Below are 23,350 nucleotides of genomic sequence, written 5' to 3'. Positions count from 1 at the left end.
GCTGAACTGACTGAGCCATCCAGGTGCCCCTGCAGCATTATTTATAATAGCCATGTTATGGAATCAACCCACGTGGCTGTCAATAGATGAATGGATAAAGATGTGCTGTATATACTAGGGCACCTGGATGGCTCAGTCGGTTGAGCACCCGACTTCGACTCAGGTCATGATCTCACAGTCCTTGGGTTCAAGCCCCGCATCAGGCTCTGTGCTGACAGCTCAGAGCCTGGAGCCTGTTTCGGATTCTGTGTCTCCCTCTCTCTGCCCCTCCCCTGTTCATGCTCTGTCTCTCCCTGTCTCAAAAACAAATAAAATGTTAAGAAAAAAAAAATTAAAAAAAACAAACAAAACATGTGCCATCCTCAATCCCCATCACCCATTTAACGCATCCTCCTGCCCATTTCTCCTATGTATGTATGTATTTATTTATTTTTAAGTAACCTCTACACCCAACGTGGGTCTCAAACTCATGACCCCGAGATCAAGAGTTGCATGTTCTTCTGACTTAACCAGCCAGGTGCCTCTACAGATTTTTCCTACGTTTTATTTTCAGAAATAATTTTTAGATTAAAAAATATTGCTGGCACCAGTTGTATCCATCAGAACAGAGTTTGGGAAAACTTTTGAAACCTAATTAACTATATTCAAACTCTTTGGAAGAAAGAACATGTAAATAAGAGTGGTACCTTAGAGGTACCTGCCTGGCTCAGTTTATAGAGCATGTGACTCTTGATCTCTGAGTTGTGAGTTCAAGGCCCATGTTGGGCCTAGAGCTTACTTAAAAAAAGGGGTGGTGGTGGTGGTAGTTTAGATTGATAGCTTCCAATATGGTAGCCTCTGGCCACTTGTGGCTATCGAGCACTTGAAATGTGGCTGGTTCCCACTGAGATATACTGTAAGCAAAATATTTACCAGCTTTCAAAGACTTATTGCCAAAACTAGAGTGTAAAATATCTTTTTAATAATTTTTATATTGATTATATGAAGTGATACTATTTTACCTATATTGGGTTAAATCAAATATACTATTAAAATTAATTTCATTTCTCTTTCCTTTTTTAAAGGTGGCTACTAGAAAGCTTAAAATTATATATGTAGATCAAATCATGTTTCTGTTGGACACTGCTGTGCTAGATAAAGGATAAGAATGTACCCTTTATTGAGCACTGTCTAAGGGATGACACGGTATCTGGGCAGCTCTAGAGATACAAGCTATCCCATGGTTATTGGTTAGTTCATTATAGTTTCTGCTAAGAATTATCTCCCAAGGTATCCTCATAGACCTAACCTTTCTACCCTTCAAGGCCCATATTAACTCTTACACATAATTTATTTTTACCTAAGAACTTAAGGAACTTCTCAGTTTTCTGACCCTATGGAATTATACCACTCATTTTGTCATGTAAGTGCATCAAGTCTTAATTTCCCAATCAAACCAACATGAGCAGTTTGTAAAAGTTTTGACTTTGGGGGTATCTAGCTGGCTCAGTTGGCAGGGCATGAGACTCTTGATCTCAAGGTTGTGAGTTGGAGACCCACACTGGGTGTAGAGATTACTTAAAATAAAATCTTTAATTTAAAAAAATAATAACATAAGTTAAAAATTAAAAAAAAAATAGAAGTTTCTGATTTGGGGTGGGGAAACACACACAAGAAACCAACGCATTCTGCTAGTCTAAACCCACAACAGACATCAATAATCAATCACAAGACTATATCCAAGACAGACATTAAGAATCAATCACAGCATATGCTCCCTCCAAACCCACTGAAGGTCTTATTATCATTTTCAATACAGAGCTCTAGGCAGCTACTTCCCACTGATCAAAGCTGTCATGAGAAAACTATTTGTCACCTCTGTAATAGAATCATTTAGGGAATAGGGTTGACTGAGTAAATAAAGCAGAGAGGCACAAGTTTAAATTTCTCTCTCTCTGTATCACAGGCTATATAACAACAAAATGAGGTCAATACATGGATTTCATTAATAGTGTGTCTGAGTATGTTATTGTTGCCTGATATCAAGTATATGGGATGTTTTTATTCAAGGCCAGGGATGTTGGGAAGCATGTTGTCTGTCTTCCTTGACATTTTTTTCCCAGTGGTTACCATCATTCTCTCCTGAAGTGGGTACAGAGCAAAGGGTAAGATCATCATATAGAAAGGCAGGGTCTCCAAAGTGTTTCAAGGAACACCAGTGCTGTAGGATGCTAAGAAATATTCAAGAAAAAGTGAATTCTCCAGTCTAATAAGTGAAAACACTGAGTTTATAAAAAATTAAGGGGTGCCTGGGTGGCTCGGTCAGTTAAGCTTCTGACTCTTTTTATAATCTTTTTTAAGTTTATTTATTTTTGAGAAAGAGACAGAAAGAGTGAGGGGGGAAGGGCAGAGAGACAGGGGGAGAGAGAATCTTAAGCAGGCTCCACACTGACAGCGTGGGACTCCAATGCACAAACCAAGCGATCATGACCTGAGCGGAAACAAAGAGTCAGACGCTTAACCGACAGAGCCACCTAGGCTTCCCAAGCTTATGACTCTTGATCTCGGATCAGGTCATGATCTCACACTTCATGAGTTTGAGGCCCACATCCGACTCTGAGATGATGGTGAGGAGCCTGCTTGGGATTCTGTCTCTTCTCTCTACCCCTCCCTTGCTTGTTGCTTGTGCTCTCTCTCTCTCAAAATAAATAAATAAACTTAAAAAAAAATTAAAGTGAGGGGTGCCTGGGTGGCTCAGTCTTAGGTTAAGCGGCCGACTTCGGCTCAGGTCATGATCTCACAGTTCATGAGTTCGAGCCCCGTGTCGGGCTCTGTGCTGACAGCTCAGAGCCTGGAGCCTGCTTCGGGTTCTGTGTCTCCCTCTCTCTCTGCCCCTCCCCTGCTCACGCTCTGTCTCTCATTCTCTCAAAAAGTAAGTAAACATTAAAAAAAAAAATTAAAGTGATTCACTGTTACTCTTCTAGTATGCTTCCCAGTTTTTTGTTTTGTTTTGTTTTGTTTTTCAACGTTTATTTCTTTTTGGGACAGAGAGAGACAGAGCATGAACGGGGGAGGGGCAGAGAGAGAGGGAGACACAGAATCGGAAACAGGCTCCAGGCTCCGAGCCATCAGCCCAGAGCCCGACGCGGGGCTCAAACTCACGGACCGCGAGATCTTGACCTGGCTGAAGTCGGACGCTTAACCGACTGCGCCACCCAGGCGCCCCAACTTCCCAGTTTTTTTGACATAGAGTTCCCGTTTTCAGGACCTACGTTCTGATAAATTTATTTTAGGAAGTACTGTTCTAAGGACTCTGCTGATGTTTTCTTTTTTTTTAAGTTTATTTATTTTTGAAAGAAAGAAAGCGTGAGTGGGGTAGGGGCAGAGAGAGAGACAGAGGGTAAGAGTGTGGAGCCCGATGTGGAGCTTGAACCCAAGAACCATGAGATCATGACCTGAGCCAAAGTCAGATGCTTATCTGACTGAGCCACCCAGGTGCCTCAGTGATGTTTTATTGTTGAAAACACGGTGAGAGGGCGCAGTGAGGGTGGTGGTAAACACTGATTCTAGTAATCACCATAATCTTTCCTTTATTTTAAAATTTACTTCTTCAAACCCAGGCATTGGTAGCCATCAGTTATCTGGCGGTAACAGGTGACAGATATCGTTGTGGTTACTTAGAGTGGAAGACAACTAAGTCATGGTCTGATCCAACCCCTGAGTCTGCTGACGAAGAACCTGGGGCTCAGGGAGATTCAGTCCACTGTGCAAAGTCACCGAATGCATCGATGTCTAACAAATTGGAAAGCTTAAAAAAATATATATATATGGTTAAGATATGAAGTGGCCCAGAACTATCACTTCCATTATCTCCGGCCCTTTAGTCTACTCTCATCTATCATTTGTTTACTTGCATCAGAAAATAACATTTTGTAGAAAGACCATGAATGTGGATACACTTATTTCACCCATTAGAGAGAAGAGATGTATTACAACAAAGAGCACTAGATCCCCAGAGGTCTCTCAGCCTCCCAGAGAAAATCAGGCGAAGTGAAAATTCATGCCGGAGTTCTTTATGTTAATGATGATACTGTTCAAATAGCTTCGCTGGCGTGGAACTCTAGAGTTCTGGACATAATTTTACCTGCTCTGAGTTTATAGTGTCCTCACAATGTGGGCCCTGTGACAAGTAAAAAAAAGTTGACAGCTGGGGTTGGCCTCTCCATGGAGAGATTTGCAGAATGTGACAACTCAGCCAACCTCTACTTGGGGCTTAATTCCACACTGTCACTAATAACACCAAAGAGGCCACATGGCATGTGTTTCCCACACCCCATGGCTTCTACTCTCATGCAGCCCAAACAACTTGTTTTCTGAAAAATCTAATTGGCATTGACCTTTGCTAGGTCATGGTCCATCAACGTCAGCACTACTGGCATTTGAGGCCAGCTAATTATCTAGGCGAGGGCTGTCGTGTGCCTCACAGGGTGGTTAGCAGTGTCCTGTGCGTCCACCTACTGGATGCAAGAGCAGCCCCCAGCTTGTAATCAAAATATTTTGATTACAAAAATAAGTAAACAAATAAATAAAATATTTTGTAATCAAAATATTTCCAGATATTGACAAATGTCCTTTGGGGGACAAAATTGCCTCTGGCTGAGAACCACCGTTTCATCTTATATCAATCTTTTTTAATGTTTATTTATTTTTGAGAGAAAGAGAGACAGAGCGTAAGCAGGGGAGGGGCAAAGTGAGGGAGACACAGAATTGGAAGCGGGTTCCAGGCTCTAAGCTGTCAGCACAGAGCCTGACACGGGGCACGAACTCATGAACTGTGAGATCATAACCTGAGTCAAAGTCAGACACTCAACCAACTGAGCCACGCAGGCGCCCCAAGAACCACTGTTTTAGATGAATCTAATGAGAATGACTGACTAGAGAGTTATTTTCCTGTTAGATGGTGAAGTTTCTCAGATAAGGGACACAGGAAACATGTGTTAATCATCTTTGTATCTTTCCTCCCTGGCACATAGTAGGTGTTCATTCACTGATTTTATTCCACAAGTATTTACTAAGAACCTATGTGACACTCTTCCAAGGGGGAAGGGATATAGCAGGTTTCAAGAAGTTTACAATACAGAAGGGGGAAGATAGATAATAAAAACATAAATAGAGGCATAAGTAACAATATAGGGCAATTTCAGATGCTAAGTGCTTTAAAGAAAAGAATATGGATAAATATGAAAGAAGCCTGCCTTGGCCAGAGACTCCAACATCAATTGGAAGTAAGTTGGTAACAGGATCCAAAAATAACAACGGATTCAACAAGATAAAAGTCTGTTTCTCTCTCAAGGAGATAACAATGGATTAAACAAGATAAAAGTTTGTATCTCTCTCAAGGAGGAGTCCAGAAGCAAGTTATCCAGTTCTGTGAAGGCAATCCTGCTCCAACAAGTCCTCAGGGATCCAGACTTCTTCCATTTTATTGATCTGCATACAGCCTCCATTTCTAGGGTTAGCTCATCAGCTGCTCCAGCTCTAGCCATCATGTCACATTCCAGCCAGTAGAATGAATAAAAAGGGGGGTGGGGGAAGGCTATGTGCCAATGATTTTTTTTTAAGGGTGGCTCCTGGAAACTGCCACATTGTATTTCTGCTTGGATTGCATTGGCCAGAACTTAGTCATATGGTCATAAATCATCAAGGGAAGCCAGGCCATTACGGGTACAGCTAAAAATAAGTGGTTCCATTTCTGTGGACAAGGGTGGAGAAGTGTCTGCCAGAGATGGTCAAGGAAGGCCTTTCTGAGGAGGAGACAGTGATGAGAAGAGAGAGGCCATGAGAAGAACTTTCTGGCTAGGGCCCTCAGGTGCTACAAGCCTGGCATATTTGACAGATAAAAGTAAGGCCAGTCTGGGGGACAAGAGGCAGACGCAAGATCCCACAGAGCTTTGTGGGGCATTGTAATACGTCTGGGTTCTATTCACCGGCGACGGAAAGCCTTTGGAGGGTTGTGAGGAAGGGAGAAAGGTTATTTGTGCTTTCAGATCACTCTGGCTGCTGTGTAAGGATAGAAGTGGGAGAGGTAGGAAGATCAGTTTGCAGGCTGTTGGAGGAGAGGTGATAGTGACTTGAACTGACCTATCGTGTGCACATGGTAAGAAGTGATTACACTTTGCCTACGATGCTGTGGGATATTGGGAGGCCTGGATGGCTCAGTCGATTAAGCATCCCACTCTTGGTTGTGGCTCAGGTCCTGATCTCATGGTTTGAAGGATGGAGCCCCTCATGGGGCTCTGTGCTTGCTGCACAAAGCCTGCGTGCTGCGTGGGATTGTCCGCTTCTGCCCCTCTTGCTGTTTGTACCCACGTGCACGCGCTCTCTCTCTCTCTCTTTCTCTCTCTCTCACAAAATAAATAAATAAACTTTAAAATATATATAATGCTATGGGATATTGGAGCCAAAGCACATAGGCCTCCATGAGGGATAGGATGTGGGGGGTGATATAAAAAAATTAAGATATGGGGCGCCTGGGTGGCGCAGTCGGTTAAGCGTCCGACTTCAGCCAGGTCACGATCTCGCAGTCCGGGAGTTCAAGCCCCGTGTCAGGCTCTGGGCTGATGGCTCAGAGCCTGGAGCCTGTTTCCGATTCTGTGTCTCCCTCTCTATCTGCCCCACCCCCGTTCATGCTCTGTCTCTCTCTGTCCCAAAAATAAATAAACGTTGAAAAAAAAAATTTTATAAAAAAATTAAGATATTTCCCAACGTTTGACCTGAGCAACCAGTGTGTGATTTATTGGTATAGGAAAGGTTTGGGAGGAGGCAAATTTGGGTCAAAAGTTCTGTTTTGAGCCTGTTAAATCCAAGATGTGTATGAGATCTCCGGGGAGAAATGCCAAGCTAGGAGCTGGATATGTAAGAATGTGGCCTGAAATGCGATTTTGAGAGTCATCAGCCTAGAGATGATGCTTTAAGGGTAAGTGTGAAATCAGTGCTAGAAATAATTGTCTCAGGAAAAAAGGAAAGTTATACATGTTCAAGTGCAATTAGACAAATTAAAAAAAATTTTTTTTTCAACATTTATTTATTTTTGGGACAGAGAGAGACAGAGCATGAACGGGGGAGGGGCAGAGAGAGAGGGAGACACAGAATCGGAAACAGGCTCCAGGCTCTGAGCCATCAGCCCAGAGCCTGACGCGGGGCTCGAACTCAAGGACCGCGAGATAGTGACCTGGCTGAAGTCGGACACTTAACCGACTGTGCCGCCCAGGCGCCCCGACGAATTTAAAAAACCAAGAATCATCTCTGTTAAAAACTCTTAAACATCCGTATAAGCCCCCTTCAAAATCATCAAGTATGCAACTCTGGCTCTTGGTATTCTAATTAAACCTGCCTGAGAATTCAAGCACGGCTCACAAGGAGCAAAAGGCTTTGTGTCATCATTGGTGGAAAAGACCTGAAAGAGCTTCTCTGATGCATTTGCATAGCATCAGTGCTGTTTTCTGCTTTTTTTTTAAAAAAAATTGCAATTGTTGGGGGGACCTGGGTGGCTCAGTCGGGTAAGCGTCCGACTTCAGCTCAGGTCACGATCTCACAGTTCGTGGGTTGGAGCCCCTCATCGGGCTCTGTGCGGACAGCTCAGAGCCTGGAGTCTGCTTCTCATTCTGTGTCTCCCTCTCTCTCTGCCCCTCCCCCACTCATGCTCTGTCTCTCTCGGTCTCAGAAATAAATAAACATAAAAGAAAGAATGAAAATATCAAGCCTCAGAGAGAGTGTGTGTCTCGCTGGAGAACTGGGTCTGCCTTTCCTTAGACTTTTCAACAAGCGTAATTATTCAGGAAGCCTTACTCTATATGGTGCATCTCATTGAGCTCTCCCATTTCCTTACCTAAAGGTAGAAACCCTATGTCATTCTTCTTTTTTTTAATCAACTATGGTTTCGGGCTTATAATGGGTGCTCAAATATTTATTGACAGAATGAACTAGAGACACGGATATGACTACACAAAAACAACAGATTCATTAAAGGGGTAACATGGAATTCTAAGAGTCCTGGGATACCACTTAGTCTACAGGTCATTACCTGGCTGGCCTCAGGTGGTCGATGGCCTCAGAAATGTTTTGAGTGGTTTCCAATTTCTGCAAAACACAAAACAAAACAAAATCAAGTTATATGAGCTTCCAACATTCAAAAATTGGGAAATTGAAGAAAAAAATCCAGATTTTTTTTTTTTTTTTTTTTTTTGCTTCTCTTGAAATTGACAATACTGAACTCACATTCCCACAGGTCAACAAGGAGAAAAGGGCTGAGGAGGTGATGCCCTAAACTCTGTTTAGATTTCCACCTAGGCTTCTGAAGCCATTTGAATTTGTAACCTCAACTGTCACACGCCTTTATGGAAGTGAGAAAGCCAGGTTCTGCACAGCAAAGTGACTTCTAGAAGGGGGTCCAAGCATCCTCACTCCCAGCCTCTTTCCACACCCTGCTGCCCAGGAAGTACAGGCAGCCTAAAAATCTGTGTTTGTCCTGACTGTGCATAAACACATACACACAGAGATGAGTGTACAGCCAAGGCTAATTCTCAAGACGAGGAAAAAGACTAAAAATGTAAATTGGGTTAATTTCAAAAATCTTGTCAGTTAAAAAAATTGCAGTAAACTTTCTATTGCACTTGGTCAAAGTCAACCTTTTTTAAAAAAATGTTTTTAAAGTTTGCTCCTGATAAAAACAATGTTTTTTTAAGTAATCTCTATACCCACTGTGGGGTTCGAATTCATGACTCCAAGATCGAGAGTCACATGCTCTTCCGACTGAGCCAGCCAGGCACCCCAAAGCTGGCCCATTCTGATCTGAAACTCTCTTTTCACATTGTTTAAAGAAATAATAGGGGTGCCTGGGTGGCTCAGTCGGTTGAGCGTCCAATTCTTGGTTTTGGCTCGGGTCATGATCTCACGGTTTGTGGATTCAAGCTTCATATCGGGCTCTGCATTGGCAGTTCAGAGCCTGCTCAGGATTCTTTTCCTCTCTCTCAAAATAAATAAACTTAAAAAAAAGAGAAATAATAAATCTGGGTTAATATTTATTCCAGTTCTGAGCCAGCCATGGTTTCACTTTCTACATCATTCAGTAGTGATCTGGTGCGATGGTGAGAAATGAATGAAATAAGAAACTGGAGGGTGGGAGGGTAAGAACCAGCTGGCTCATGGGGAGGCCTCCTGGGAGCAGTTATTACATAATGTGGTGCTTAATAATCTAGTGAACTGTAGGGGCGCCTGGGTGGCGCAGTCGGTTAGGCGTCTGACTTCAGCCAGGTCACGATCTCGCGGTCCGGGAGTTCGAGCCCCGCGTCGGGCTCTGGGCTGATGGCTCGGAGCCTGGAGCCTGTTTCCGATTCTGTGTCTCCCTCTCTCTCTGCCCCTCCCCCGTTCATGCTCTGTCTCTCTCTGTCCCAAAAATAAATAAATGTTGAAAAAAAAATTTTTTTTTTAAAAATAAAAAAAAAAAATAATAATCTAGTGAACTGTATACCTCCACAACACATCCAAATGTTAATTAAAACGTTTCTTCCTTCCTTACTCATTCTGCAGGGCCCCCTTGAGGTGCTCAGTGAATTTAATTCCTCTCTCCGGGTTGTTCTCCCTTCCCCCAACCAGGGCATCCGCTGATGGGGGAGAGGGAGGGTCACCAGAGAACCAGAAAAACAAAAGCAACAACCTTTGGACCCAATTGGGTAAATCATTGATCTATAAGTCAGAAACACTTCAGATGTGTTTTTTGTTCTCCAGGTCAGTGCTTGTCACATTTCTATGTGCTTCCCAGTCACCCGGGATCTTGTGAAAGTGCAGACAGCTTTAGCAGCTCTGGGTTGGGGCCTGAGACTCTGCATTTCTAATAAGCTCCCAGGTGGTGCTGAAGCTGCAGGTCCGGAGACCATGCTCTTGGGCCTCCAGGCCCTAGAGTTGACCACCGGTTCTCAAACCTGCCTGCCCATTCAAGTCACCCCGGCGGATCCGGGAGAACTACTGATATCTCAGTCTCCTTGGCAGATTCTGATTTAAAATGTATGGGTGGAGCCTGGCCATTCGGAGTTTTCAAAACTTCAGGAGATTCTAGTACAATGCCCAGTTGGAGAAGCACTGCCCCAGACTAGAGCAAGCTTTAGTATATCTCAGGGTCACCCCCAGGGTTTGTTAAGACACACAGATTGCAGGACTCCACCCTGCAGGATTTCAGTTGCGGTGGGTGGGGCCTGAGAATTTGCACTTCTAACAAAGTGCTGCTGATTCTGCTGGTGGGCTGGGAAAGAGAGAACACACAGGGGTGCTGTCGGGAGGAACTGATCTTCACTTAAGTACTTAAATAAGCAAGAATGACCAGTGCTTGGAAGCTATGTTGGCTGTCCTTCTCTTGTCATCCAGAGAGGACTGTCAACCAGTTACACCCAGCCTAGGATCCACCTTTATGTCCCAAGGCTTGTCAGTTCCCCAGCTGGTTCATTCTGTGTGGACAGCTCCTTTTAGGAGAGTTCAGGCCAGTTGTAGCCACTGTAGAATAGACGCTGGTGGCCTCGTCCCCGGAGAGGTGGTGCTGATGGTGAGGGTGAATGCCTGGCCCTGGGCAAACTGGAGATTTCCCACCAAGTCTGGATGGTGGTGGAACATTCTCACTTGTTTTGGTAAAAGCCCATGATTCCATTCCAGAGGTGCTTTTGTGGCTCTGTTTCTAGGGCAAAGGGTGGAAGAGCTCAGCTGTGACCATAGGAACATTGAGAAGGGGTGGGAGCAGTAAGAATTCTCTCATGGGAACAAGATGGAAGTATGCCCAGGGCACCTGGGTGGCTCAGGCTCCTTGCTGCCAGCATGGAGTCTGGGTGGGATTCTCTCTCTGTCCTCCCCCACCCCCTTCAAAATACATAAAAAAACTAAAAACGAAGAAGGAAGAGGAGGAGAAGGAGGGGGAGGAGGAGGAGAAGAAGGAGGAAGGGAGGAGGAGGAAGAGGAGGAGGAGGAAGAGGAGGAGAAGGAAGAGAAGGAGGAGGAGGAGGAGAAGGAGGAGGAGGAGAAGGAGGAGGAGGAGAAGGAGGAGGAGGAGAAGGAGGAGGAGGAGGAGAAGGAAGTGAAGGAGGAAGAGGAGAAGGAGGAGGAGGAGGAGAAGAAGAAGGAGGAGGAAGAGAAGGAGGAGGGGAAGAAGAAGGAGGAGGAGAAGGAGGAAGGAGAGAAGAAGGAGGAGGAGAGGGAGGAGGAGAAGGAGGAGGATAAGGAAGAGGAGGAGGAAGAGGAGGAGGAGGAAGAGGAAGGCGGTGGCAGCTCCACATCCAGGGCCGTTCCTAAAAATGTTGAGCTCCTTACCCCAGAGTTATTTTCCAAATCCATGTAATGTTTTTGCTAGCTTTTAATTTTTTTTTCCAGTTTTTAATTCTTTTTTTTTACATTAAATTACATGCTAGAGATTTACAACTAAGCTTCAAGACAAAGCAGAGGTAAGGCCTAGCAGCTTTTTAAAAAATACTCATTTTGGGGGCACCTGGGTGGCTCAGTCGGTTGAGCAACTGACTCTTGATTTCCACTCAGGTCATGATCTCTCAGTTGTCAGTTTGAGTCTTGCTCAGTGCTGATGGTACTGAGCCTGCTTGGGATTCTCTCTCCCTCTCCCTCCGTGCGCTCTCTCTCAAAATAAATAAATAAACTTTAAAATAAACATTCATTTTTATCTTCTCCGAATACATTCCTTTACTTACCTATTCATTTTCTAAAAAAAAAAAAAATTTGTTTTTTATTTTTTAAAATTACTTTATTATTTATTTATTGAGAGAGAGAGAGAGAGAGAGAGAGAGAGAGAGAGAGCACGAGTGCACAGGCAAGCAGGGGAGGGACAGAGAGAGAATCCAAAGGAGGCTCTGCTCTTTCAGCACCGAGCCTGACTTAGGACTTGAACTCACAAACCATGAGATCATGACTTGAGCCAAAATCGAGAGTCTGACTCTTAACCGACTGAGCCACCCAGGCGCCCCTACCTTTTTCTTTTCTTTCAGGGACATTTTCATAACCAGTAGTTTGAGTTAAGTAGCATTTTTTAAAACTGAAATAAATTTTATACATAACATTGTGTAAATTTCAGGTGTATAACATGTTGATTTGACACATTCCTGTATTGTCATATGATTGGCACTGTATACTGACAATTAGGACCTATAATTATTTCCTTTTAGTGGTGGGAATAACTAAGATCTAGTCTCTTCACAAGTTTGATGATTATGATACAGTATTGTGGTCTATATTCACTATACTATACATTAGATTTTTAGGACTTATTTAGTACCTGTTGCAAGTCTGTTTAATCCTTACAGAAAAATAACCCTGGAGAAAGAAACTACCATTTATTAAGTGCCTATATGTCTCAGGGATTCCACCAATTTATTTGCCTTCATTAGCTCATGGATTGCGGTAGAAAACTCTGCACTGGGATTATAGTTATCTGGAATTTTTTTTGGAAAAATATTTTTTCAAGAAAAATAGTCTGTTCAGATAAAGCATTCTCACAGAGAAAATAATGTAGACGCTGAAGAAACATGTAGAGCTGTGAATGTATGTGGGCCATTAAGCCATAGAAATTTTCTAGACCTCCCCTGGTGGCCATTAAAACTCCTGCTGAGAGCTAGTTGGTTAATTCCATCACAAAGTTTTAGCTATCACCTCTAATGGTTTTTACCAGACCAATGGGGGATCCCGACAGGGTTAATGGGCAGTAAGATTAATTTTTGCCTTCTGGCAGAGACTTTAAGAATTTTTGTTTTGGTTTGTTTTGACATATATAGACCATAAATTATATAGCAGAATGAAACCACATATTAGGCAAGGGACCATCTTTTTTATTTTTTTCCACCAAAATACTATCAAACACTGGCCTTGAAAATGACTACGTTTAGGGGCACCAGGATGGCTCAGTAGGTGGAGCATGCGACTATTGATCTTGGGGTGGTGAGTTTGAGCCCCACGTTTGGTGTAGAGAGCACTTAAAAAAAAACAAAACCACTGTGTCCATTTCACAGGTCTGTTTGGGAACTACTCCATACCAGGCACTGGGTTTATAATGGTGAACAAAGTAGACACAACCTTTGCCCTCAAAGAGCTTCAGAGCTGGCAAAAGAAAGAAATACTACAAGTAAATATATAACCCCAAGCTGAGTGTTGAGCCTTGTCTCTTTGTTGTATGGATACAACCCCAAGTTGTAGATATGAGAGAATAACAGGAAGATAACTTGCATGGGAAGTCCAGGGGAAGTGACTTTAGCTGGGCCCTAGGGGATGAGAAAAAAGGAGCTAGGTGAGGAGTTCTGGTGGGGGAAGAACATTCCAGCTGGAAATGAAAGGTCCTTGAGGTAGGAAGGAACTTGGTAACTTGTGGGGACTTAAAGAAGGGCTGTGTAGGAAACAGAGTTCTTAGTCCAGGGAAAGAAAACCAACAGGAGAGACAGAGAGAAAGACATTGGCTCACACGATAATGAAGGCTAAATCCCACAATCTGTTGGAAGCCCAGAAGAGCTGGTGGTGTAGTTCGAGTCCAAACGTGAAGGCCTTAGAACCAAAGGAGCCAGTGGTGTGAAATGGGGCCAGTGGCAAGCCCCATGAATCAGGAATGCTCATGGTATAAGTCCCCATCTCAAGAGGAGACAGATGTCCCAGCTCTACACTCAGGTAGGGGTAGAGAATTCTCTCTTCCTGAGGCTTTTTCCACTCCGGACTTCAACCCATTGGGCTAACGCCAACCTGGAGGAGGGCAATCTGCCTCACTCAGTCTACCGACTCAAATGCTAATCTCTTCCAAAAACACCCTCACAGATTTGCCGAGTAATGTTTAACTAGATGTCCACCTGGAGAACCCATGGCCCAGGTCAAAATTAACCATCACAGAGGGTGATGGCCAGAAGAGGCAAGAGAGGAATGCAGGGATGAGTGGTTTGTACTGGTCAACTTGGTTACGTTGGAAAGAGGTCTCCTAGAATCCTCTTCCCTGTTCGCTTTGGCCGAAAGAGGCAAGAGCAGGTGCAGCAGCACCGTCCCTGAAAGTCATCGTGGTCGGATGAAGCGGTAGATGGTAAGATACAGAGATGCCTGCAGGTGCCACTGGCCTTTGCTCTCCTCCACTCTACATCCAGCTCTTGTCCTGACCAACAGCAGCCCCTGTCCCACCACCAGATGCTTGGTGGCAACAGCAACACAGAGGCACAGCCTGCCATAGAGCCTTCCTTGGCTGTTCTATTTTGGTGGCCAAATGTGCTTGGCTGCTCAGACCAACTGGCCAGTGCTTCCTTTGATCTCCTACTTTCCCTCCTGAATCATTCTTTCCCTTACTCCTCCTTCAGCTCTGTGAGGTCTAATTCCTAGAATGAATCTCTTATCCCATAACCTATAGTGATTCTGGGTCGAACCCTCACTGATACAATGGACCAGACCATGTAGGCCACCGTAAAGAGCAGGAGAAGCTATCAGAGACCAGTGGGTCAGGCAGCTGGCCTACATCTGTGTGTGGGGCTCCCTTGACCACAGCGAGGATTCAAGTACCCCAGGATTCTAAGCAGAGCAGGGCAGTGTGCAGAAAAAATTGCCATCAGACTATTCCCAAATCTGCCCCATGACCGGTTCCCTCTGCATTCTGGCAAGTGGTCATTATGATTTTGCTCCTCAGCCCTGACGAGAAGAGGTATTTTTCTCTAACAAGTACAAGGATTAATGAGCAGGGAAAGACTCCAGTCCCTTATGGCCAGTGTTCATAAGCAATAGCTTTGGGGCAGGCACAGGAATATGTTAAATGATTTGACTTTTTTTTTTTAATGTTTTATTTATTTTTGAGAGAGAGAAAGAGAGCAGAGGAAGGGCAGAGAAAGCGGGAGACTGAGGATCCAAAGTGGGCTCTGTGCTGATAGCAGCGAACCCAATGAGGGGCTTGAACCCACGAACCGCAAGACCATGATCTAAGCCAAAGTCGAACACTCGACCGACTGAGCCACCCAGGAACCCCATAAGTGAACTGGCTTTTGGACCAAAAGCAGCTGGAAATCTGCCCTCCTTTGGTGTGTATGTACAGGGCTCCAGGGATTTGCATGTGTGATTGGCTGAAGGAGAAAGTAGTGGCTACACTTCAGAATCAATGGGGGGGAGGGGAGGTAGAGGGTTGGGTGTGCTTTAAAAATATGCAGATGCTCCACTGTAGACCATGTAAATCCGATCTCTGGGGGTAAGTTCTTGTTTCTGTTTTTGTTTTTAGTCCAAAGGGATTTCTCTGAAGCTTTTTTTAGTCCAAAGTGATTCCAGGAATAGCCAGGGTTGAGAACCCACACAACCAGAGTGAAGAGGTCACAAACAAGGGACCCTGTGGGCCATGTCTGATCCAAGATGTGCTTTGATGGACACTATCTTCTTTCAGAAATTTAAATTCACCGCTAATATTGAAACAGAGAGACTGCAAAGACAAACATGAATTTCCAGCTTCCTTCCTCTGAAAACATGCAAGGATTGGCAATACTGGGCTGCGTTCACACATGGCAATGAGAGTTAAGAACAGACTGAGAGCTTCCTTTAGGAAGCCAGCGCCTCTTCTGTTACTCACAGTCCCTACTAACTGCGAACGTACTGCCCGGCCTGTTCCATTCACCTTATTATCTAGCCCTCTGCTGTACACACTGCATTTGGGGACCCCGCAGAGATCAGACGCGGAGGTCAGCCAACTAGAGCCATAAGGCTAGATCTGGCTTGCTGTCTATTTTTGTATGGCCTGCAAGCTTTTACATTTTTAAATTGCTGGGGAAAAAAGCAAAAGAATAATGTTGCATGACACATAGGAAATCAATACAATTTCGGCGCCCATATTGTAGCACAGAATAAGGCTGTGCTCATTTGTTTATGTGTCTGTGGCTGCTTTTGTGTTACCATGAAGAGTAAGTACATAGTTGCAGCAGAGATTGCATGGTCTGAAAAGCTTTAAAATATGTGCGATCTGTCCCTTTACAGAATAAGACCGCTAATTAAGAGAATAGGATTTAGAATGAAAGAAAGCTAGGATCCAGTGTTAACTATGTGAGAGAATTTGGGCAAATGATACTACCTCTCTGTAAAATGCAGAAAAGAAATCCTACCCAGCAGGGGATTGTGAGGATGTAGATTAGATCACTACGCATAGCCCACAGCCCAGTGCCTAGAAAGTGGAGAATAAATTGTAGCCCATAGGAAAGTGAGACTGGGCATCACCTTGTGAGATTGATACTGTTTTTCAATGAGTAACAGAAAAAGAACCAGAGTCATTTGCCTAAACAACAACAACAACAAAAATAGTTCATTGCTATTATCTTAAAGCGGTTACACTATTATGTCATTAAAGTCATTTGCAATCATTCAAACTGAGCCATTGTTCTGCATTAGATATCTTTTAAATGTGAACACTGTGATATTGACCAAATACAAAATCACCTTTATACTCATAATCACTAACTATTGGCTTTGTTATCATGTAAAAGCCTTAGAAATAATAACCCTAGATAACCTTAGAAATAATATTTATGTTAGCATAAATAACAATAGGATTTCTTGAGAAAATGAACTGTCCATACTGAGTGAAAGCTGTCTTTTCTATATTGTATATTTTACATTTTTGAAATTCATTCCATATCCAGGAGCTGATATTTTCACTTAATTTTTTTTTAAATTTTTTTTAACATTTATTTATTTTTGAGACAGAGAGAGACAGAGCATGAACGGGGGAGGGGCAGAGAGAGAGGGAGACAGAATCAGAAGCAGGCCCCAGTCTCTGAGCCATCAGCCCAGAGCCTGACGCGGGGCTCGAACTCACAGACCGCGAGATCGTGACCTGAGCTGAAGTCGGACGCTTAACCAACTGAGCCACCCAGGCGCCCCTGATATTTTCACTTTAAAAACAATGCATTTTGGGCACCTGGGGGGCTCAGTCAGTCAGTTAAACATCTGACTTTGGCTCAGGTCATGGTCTCATGGTTTGTGGGTTCAAGCTGCGTGGGGCTCTATGCTGACAGCTCAGGCCTGGAGCCTGCTTCAGATTCTGTGTCTCCCTCTCTCTCTGTCCCTCCCCCACCTCCGCACACACACTCTCTCTCTCTGTCTCAAAAATAAATAAACATTTAAAAACATTTTTAATGAATTTTCTTCTGTTTGAGCAAAGTTGACCAAATAAAATCCTTGCCTATAAGTATTTTTAATCTAATTAAATCTCCAGAACTGACCATGTATATAAAATATACGTAATATTACATTTACCATTTTGGCCATTTTAGGGGCACCTGGTTGGCTCGGTTGAGCATTCAAGTTTGGCTCAGGTCATGATCTCACGGTTTGTGGGTTTGAGCCCCGCATAGGGCTCTGCAGTGACAGCACAGAACCTGTCTGTCTCCCTCTCTCTCTGCTGCTTCCCTGCTCACGCTCTCTCTCAAAAATAAGTAAACTTAAAAAAACAAAAAAAAACAAAAAAAAACAGGGGCACCTGGGTGTCTCAGTTCCTTGAGTGACCAACTTCGGCTCAGGTCATGATATTATGATCTGTGAGTTCGAGCCCTGCATCAGGCTCTGTGCTGACAGCTTGGAGCCTGGAGCCTGCTTCCGATTCTGTGTCTCCCTCTCTCTCCCCCTCTCCCTCTCTCTCTCTCTCTCTCTCTCTCTCTCTCTCTCTCTCAAAGAATAAATAAACATTAAAAAAAAAAAAACCCTTAAAGTGTACTACTGTGTGGCATGAAGGACATTCACAGTGCTGTGCAGCCCTAACTACTACCTAGTCCCAGAGCTTTTTTCATCACCCTAAAGAAACCTGGTACCCATTAAGCAGTCACTTCCCATGCTTCCCCTCAGCCCAGCCCCTGGCAACAGCTAATCTACTTTCTATACCTATCAATTTGCCAATTCTGGACATTTCATTTAAGTGGAATCATACATTGTGTAGTTTTTTGTGTCTGCCTTCTTTCACTCAGGAGAATGTTTTCAAGGTTCATCCATGGTTATATTGTAGCATGGACCAGCATTTCGTTCCTTTTTGTGACTGAATAATAGTTCTTTTTTTTTTAACGTTATTTATCTTGAGAGAGAGAGAGAGAGAGAGAGAGAGAGAGAGAGAGAGAGAGAGAGTGTGTGTGTGTGTGTGTGTGTGTGTGTGTGTGTGTGCGGGGGAGGGGCAGAGAGGGGGAGAGAGAATCCCAAGCAGGCTCCGTGCTGTCAGCACAGAACCCGACACAGGGCTCGACCCCACGAACCATGAGATCATGACCTGGGCCAAAACCAAAAGTCTAACACACCCAACCGCCTGAGCCACCAGGTGCCCCTGAATAATATTTCATTGTATTGATATCCCACACTTTGTTTATCCCTTCATCTATTGATAGACATCTGGGCTGTTTCCCCTTGGGACTGTTGTACATAGCTCTGGGATGAACATTTACATACATGTTTTGAAACGTGTTTCAGGTTTGAAAACCTGTCAGAGTTCTAGTATCAAGACCCTTTGAGACCTTGCTGAGTGTCTTCAAAAAAAACGAACCAGTTGATAAGGACAGTAAAAGGACTGAACCCTGGGTGGAAGGGTCTTGATAACAGATTTGCTTGTTTTTGCTTCATGCAGGTCTCACCTCCGGGAACGCAAGTGCCATGAGGGCCAGGCACTCATGAGGGCCATGAGGGCCAGGACTGTAGCTCAAGGACTGCGGCACCTTGAGAGACTGAATAGACAGACACTGGCCAGACCTTATATAAAAACAGAATTCTGACCCTCAATCTGCAGTCCAGGAAACCAACCCATTGTCTACAGTAACCAGCCTGGGAGCCAAACAACAGCCCCTGGAACAACCGTCCCCCAAAGGCCAGGGCTTGATTAGTAACTGACAGCTTCCCTAATTCCTATCTCTGCTTCTAGCTTAGGACCAGCTAGAGAAAGCCAAATGGGTACCCCTAACCAATCACATGGCATGCCCTTCTTCTAGTTAGCCCACTTCTGACTTCCCCATGCCAACAGCCTCCACTGGGGACACAGCTGGATCCTTCCTTCCTTCATTTACTTATGAAAAATTTTTTTAATTATTATTTTTTAAGTAAGCTTGACACCCAATATGGGGCTTGGACTGACAACCCTGAGATCAAGAGTCACATGCTCTATGCACTGAGCCAGCAAAGCGCTCCCTGCCCCCACCTTTTTTTTTTTTTTTTTTAACAATAAAGCTTTCCCTCTCCTCTGTCTGCCTTTGAGTCTGTGCCAAAACACAAATAATGGGGGCTGACTCGCTTGCTATAGCCTATATAGACAGCTCTGAGTAAGGAGCCATCTGTTTGTTCTCCTTTGGACAGTCTTTGTCCATTTGCACAACCTCCATGCCCCGGGCAGGGCCTGACACACAGACCATGGTGTGAACGCACAGGGCTGAGGAAGGGCCAGTGTGTCCCTTTCACAGTGCCCTGCTGGACACTCAGGCCCACAGCACAGCCACAGGCTCTCTCTAGAACTCCGGCCCTGCCCCTGCAGCGGCCAGCCCACCACCTCTACCCGGACATCCGCACGCCCTGGGCCTCAACGTTCCCAGACCTACTGGTTACCGCCTCCCTCCTCTGGAAGCCCTTCACCTGCTTTCCACACCCAGGATCACCCCAGGGCCCTGCGTGGCACGTAGGAGTCAACCTACCTCCTCCCTTTCGTTCTCCCCAGCCTATAATCCCTCTGTAAGTCCTGCTGGTTCTACTCCAGAACGCCCAGCGAAGCCGCCCCTTCCTCTGGCTCCGTTCCTGGCTCGTTCCTTGCAGCAATAGCTCAGAACTGGTCTAGCTGCCTTCAGCTTGGCCTCCTCGGAAACAGCCAGGGGACATTTTCCCAAACAACCCATTTCCAACCGGGAGGCTTCCCTGCCCAGCAGCCTCCCAACACCGTCACGTTAGCGCCTAAACTCTAGAAAGAGGCTTTCTGGAGCCCCCAGACCTGGTCCCGGTCCACCTTTCCAGCTTCAACTCCAGGGCAGCTTCTGTTCTCAAAGTATACGCTCTGCCCTCCCTGCCGCCCCCGCTTTTGCCTCTGCTGGGCATTCTCTCCCCCTCCCCTTGCCTTGGCAGGTGGCTCCTCTTTTTCAAGCTTCACTGACTCACTGCCTCAGTCGTGAAGCCGCCGCGGTGCTGTTGCCACGATCCCCTCCGGACACCCGGTCACTCTGGGCTCATTACACTAGGACGAGACATGCCGGTCAGGCTCCTTCCTTCCCCTCAAGTGTGTAAATTCCTTGAAGGCTGGAATTTTTGCTTTTGACCTTTGTGGTCTCAGAACCAAACGTGATGCCTGGCATTGACAGATACCAAAATGTCAATATTTGTTGAGCAAATGACTTTTTGCAAAAAAAAAAAAAAAGAGCTGTATCAGGGCTGGATTACTCAACAGAGTTTAGGGCCAGTAGCCAAAGAGGGGAATACCCTCCCCCCCCCACAAGAATTTGATATTTGATACGTGGATAAAAGCAACGATGGTGTCATTCTGAGAAAATAGAAAAAAGGAGAACTTTGTATACATTCTTACATTCCTTTTGCTGTCTGGGGTTCCCCCCCATTATTATGTTCCCAGTTTTAAAGATTTTCTTTTTAAGCGATCCCCACCATCCAACATGGGGCTTGAACTACAACCCTGAGATCAAGAATCTCATGCTCTACGAACTGAGCCAGCCAAGTGCCCCTGACTTTTTTTTAAGATTTTATTTTTGGGGCACCTGGGTGGCTCAGTTGGTTGAGCATCCAACTTCTGCTCAGGTGGTGATCTCACGGTTTCTGAGTTCGAGCCTCACATCAGGCTCTGTGCCAACAGCTCAGAGCCTGGAGCCTGCTTCAGTTTCTGTGTGTGTGTGTGTGTGTGTGTGTGTGTGTGTGTGTGTGTGTGTGTGAAAAACAAACCTTTTTTAAAAATTAAAAAAATATAGGGGCGCCTGGGTGGCGCAGTCGGTTGAGCGTCCGACTTCAGCCAGGTCACGATCTCGCGGTCCGTGAGTTCGAGCCCCGCGTCAGGCTCTGGGCTGATGGCTCAGAGCCTGGAGCCTGTTTCCGATTCTGTGTCTCCCTCTCTCTCTGCCCCTCCCCCATTCATGCTCTGTCTCTCTCTGTCCCAAAAATAAATATACATTGGAAAAAAATTTAAAAAAACTTTATTTTTCTTCTTGTTTCAATTAAGACTTTACTTTTAATTTTTTTTAAATTTTTTTGCATTTATTTATTTTTTGAGAGACATAGAGAGACAGAGTACAAGCTGGGGAGGGGCAGAGAGAGGAGGAGACACAGAATCTGAAGTAGGCTCCAGGCTCTGAGCTGTCAGCACAGAGCCCGACGCAGGGCTCAAACCCACAAACCGCGAGATCGTGACCCGAGCCAAATTCGGATGCTTAACAGACTGAGCCACCTAGGCGCCCCATTTACTTCTAAGTTTTAAAAAAATTTTTAAAAGTTTATTTATTTAAGTAATCTCTGTACCCATCATGGGGCTTGTACCCACAACACCAAGATCAAGAGTCTCATGCTCTTCCAACTGAGCCAATCAGGTGCCCCTAGATTTTATTTAAAAAAAAAATTTTTTTTAATGTTTATTATTTTTGAGACAGAAGCAGAGGGGCGAGAAGAGGAGGGGCAGAGAGAGAGGGAGACACAGAATCCAAGGCAGGCTCCAGGCTCTGAACTGTCAGCACAGAGCCTGACGCAGGGCTCGAACTCATGAACCCTGTGAGATCATGACCTGAGCTGAAGTTGGACACTCAACCGATTAAGCCACGCAGGCGCCCCCCCTAGACTTTATTTTGTAGATCAGCTTTACACAAACAGCAGGTTTACAGAAAAAAAATGAGCAGAAAGTACAGAGAGTTCCCATATATTCTCTCTTCCCTTACATTTCCTCTCTTATTAGCAATTTGCATTGGTGTGGGACCTTTGTCATAACTGATAACGTAACGTGAGTGTGTTATTGTTAACAAAAGTTCAAAACTTACATTAGGGTTCACTCCTTGTAGTGTGCAGCCCTATGGGTTTTAACAAATGCAAAACAGCACGCATACACCCTTTCGGTATCATACGCACAGAATAGTTTTGTTGCCTGAAAAAATCCCCTGTGCTTCAGCTATTCGTCCCTCCTCCCACCACCTTGTTGTTGGTTTTATTGGTATCATGAACCACGTAAGAAAAAGGATGAAGAGGAATTATAATCATCTTATCCTATCATCCTCCTATGAAAAGTTTCAGATACCCCTGAAGTTCCAAAAAAGGATACAATGAGTAGCAGTGGTTGAATTGCTAATGTTTTGTCATTTTTGCTGTCATTTATTTATTTTTGTTTTTACTGAACTTGTTTTTTTTTTTTTTTTTCCCCAGAACCATTTGAAAGGAAGTTGCAGGCATCATGGACACTTGATCCCTAAATACTTCAGCATTCACGTTGTAGGAATAGAGACATTCTCCTACATTATCTCTGGGCATTATTCCACCTAAGGGAATTAACGACAATTCTCTACTGTCTCCAGTATCCATCCACTTCCAAATCTCCCCGGGTGTCTTCAAAATGCCTTTAAGACTGCTTCGTTTCCTCAAACCAGGATGCCATTAAAAGTCACCTGTGGGGGGCACCCGGGTGGTTCAGTCGGTTGGGTGTCCGACTTCGGCTCAGGTCATGATCTCACAGCTTGTGAGTTCAGGCCCCGCGTCGGGCTCTGTGCTGACAGCTCAGAGCCTGGAGACTGCTTCGGATTCTGTGTCTCCCTCTCTCTCTCTCTACTCTCCTCTGCTCATGCTCTCTCTCTGTCTTAAAAATAAATAAACATAATTTTTTTTTTTTAATTCACCTGTGGTAAGGGCACCTGGGTGGCTCAGTCAGTTAAGCATCTGACTCTTGATCTCAGCTCAGGTCATGATCTCATAGCTTATGGGTTCGAGCCCCACATCGGGCTGCGCTGACAGCGTGGAACCTGCTTGGGATTCTGTCTCTCCTCTCTGGCTCTCCACCGTTTGCACTTTCTCTGTCTCAAAAAATAAATAAATAAACACAAAAAGAGAGAGAGAGAGAGAGAGAGAGAGAGAGAGAGAGAAATTCACCTGTGGCAGGTATTGTTGTCTCTTTACTCTCTTTTTATCCAGAAAACTCCTCTCATCTCTTTCCATCATCTCCTCTTTCACACTGATGTAAAAAAATTGTATAACACACACAAGTTTTGCCACCTTAATCATTTTAAACTGTGCAGTTCAACGGCAGCAAGTCCATTTACTTTACTGTGCAGCTAACACAACCTTCTGTCTCCAGAACTTTTTCATCTTGCAGAACTGAAACCGTGCACCTGTTACACATTAACTTCCTGTTTCTCTCCTC

The 23,350-nt window shown here is 44.6% G+C and overlaps 1 long non-coding RNA gene across 1 annotated transcript; it reads right to left on the bottom strand.

Annotated features, from left to right (window-relative positions):
* Positions 1 to 6,724: 6,724 nt before the first annotated feature.
* LOC121019462 (uncharacterized) lies at positions 6,725 to 20,005 on the bottom strand. The gene is made up of 3 exons (XR_005785592.1): positions 19,662 to 20,005; positions 8,063 to 8,118; positions 6,725 to 6,907 (listed from the first exon to the last, which is right to left on the bottom strand). It is a non-coding gene; the product is annotated as an uncharacterized LOC121019462 (long non-coding RNA).
* Positions 20,006 to 23,350: the final 3,345 nt, after the last annotated feature.

This window comes from Herpailurus yagouaroundi, unplaced genomic scaffold (assembly GCF_014898765.1).
Source record: "Herpailurus yagouaroundi ecotype Mexico unplaced genomic scaffold, PumYag 222, whole genome shotgun sequence".
NCBI classification, from domain to species: Eukaryota; Metazoa; Chordata; class Mammalia; order Carnivora; family Felidae; genus Herpailurus; species Herpailurus yagouaroundi.
This window is presented reverse-complemented; position numbering and strand designations above follow the sequence as displayed.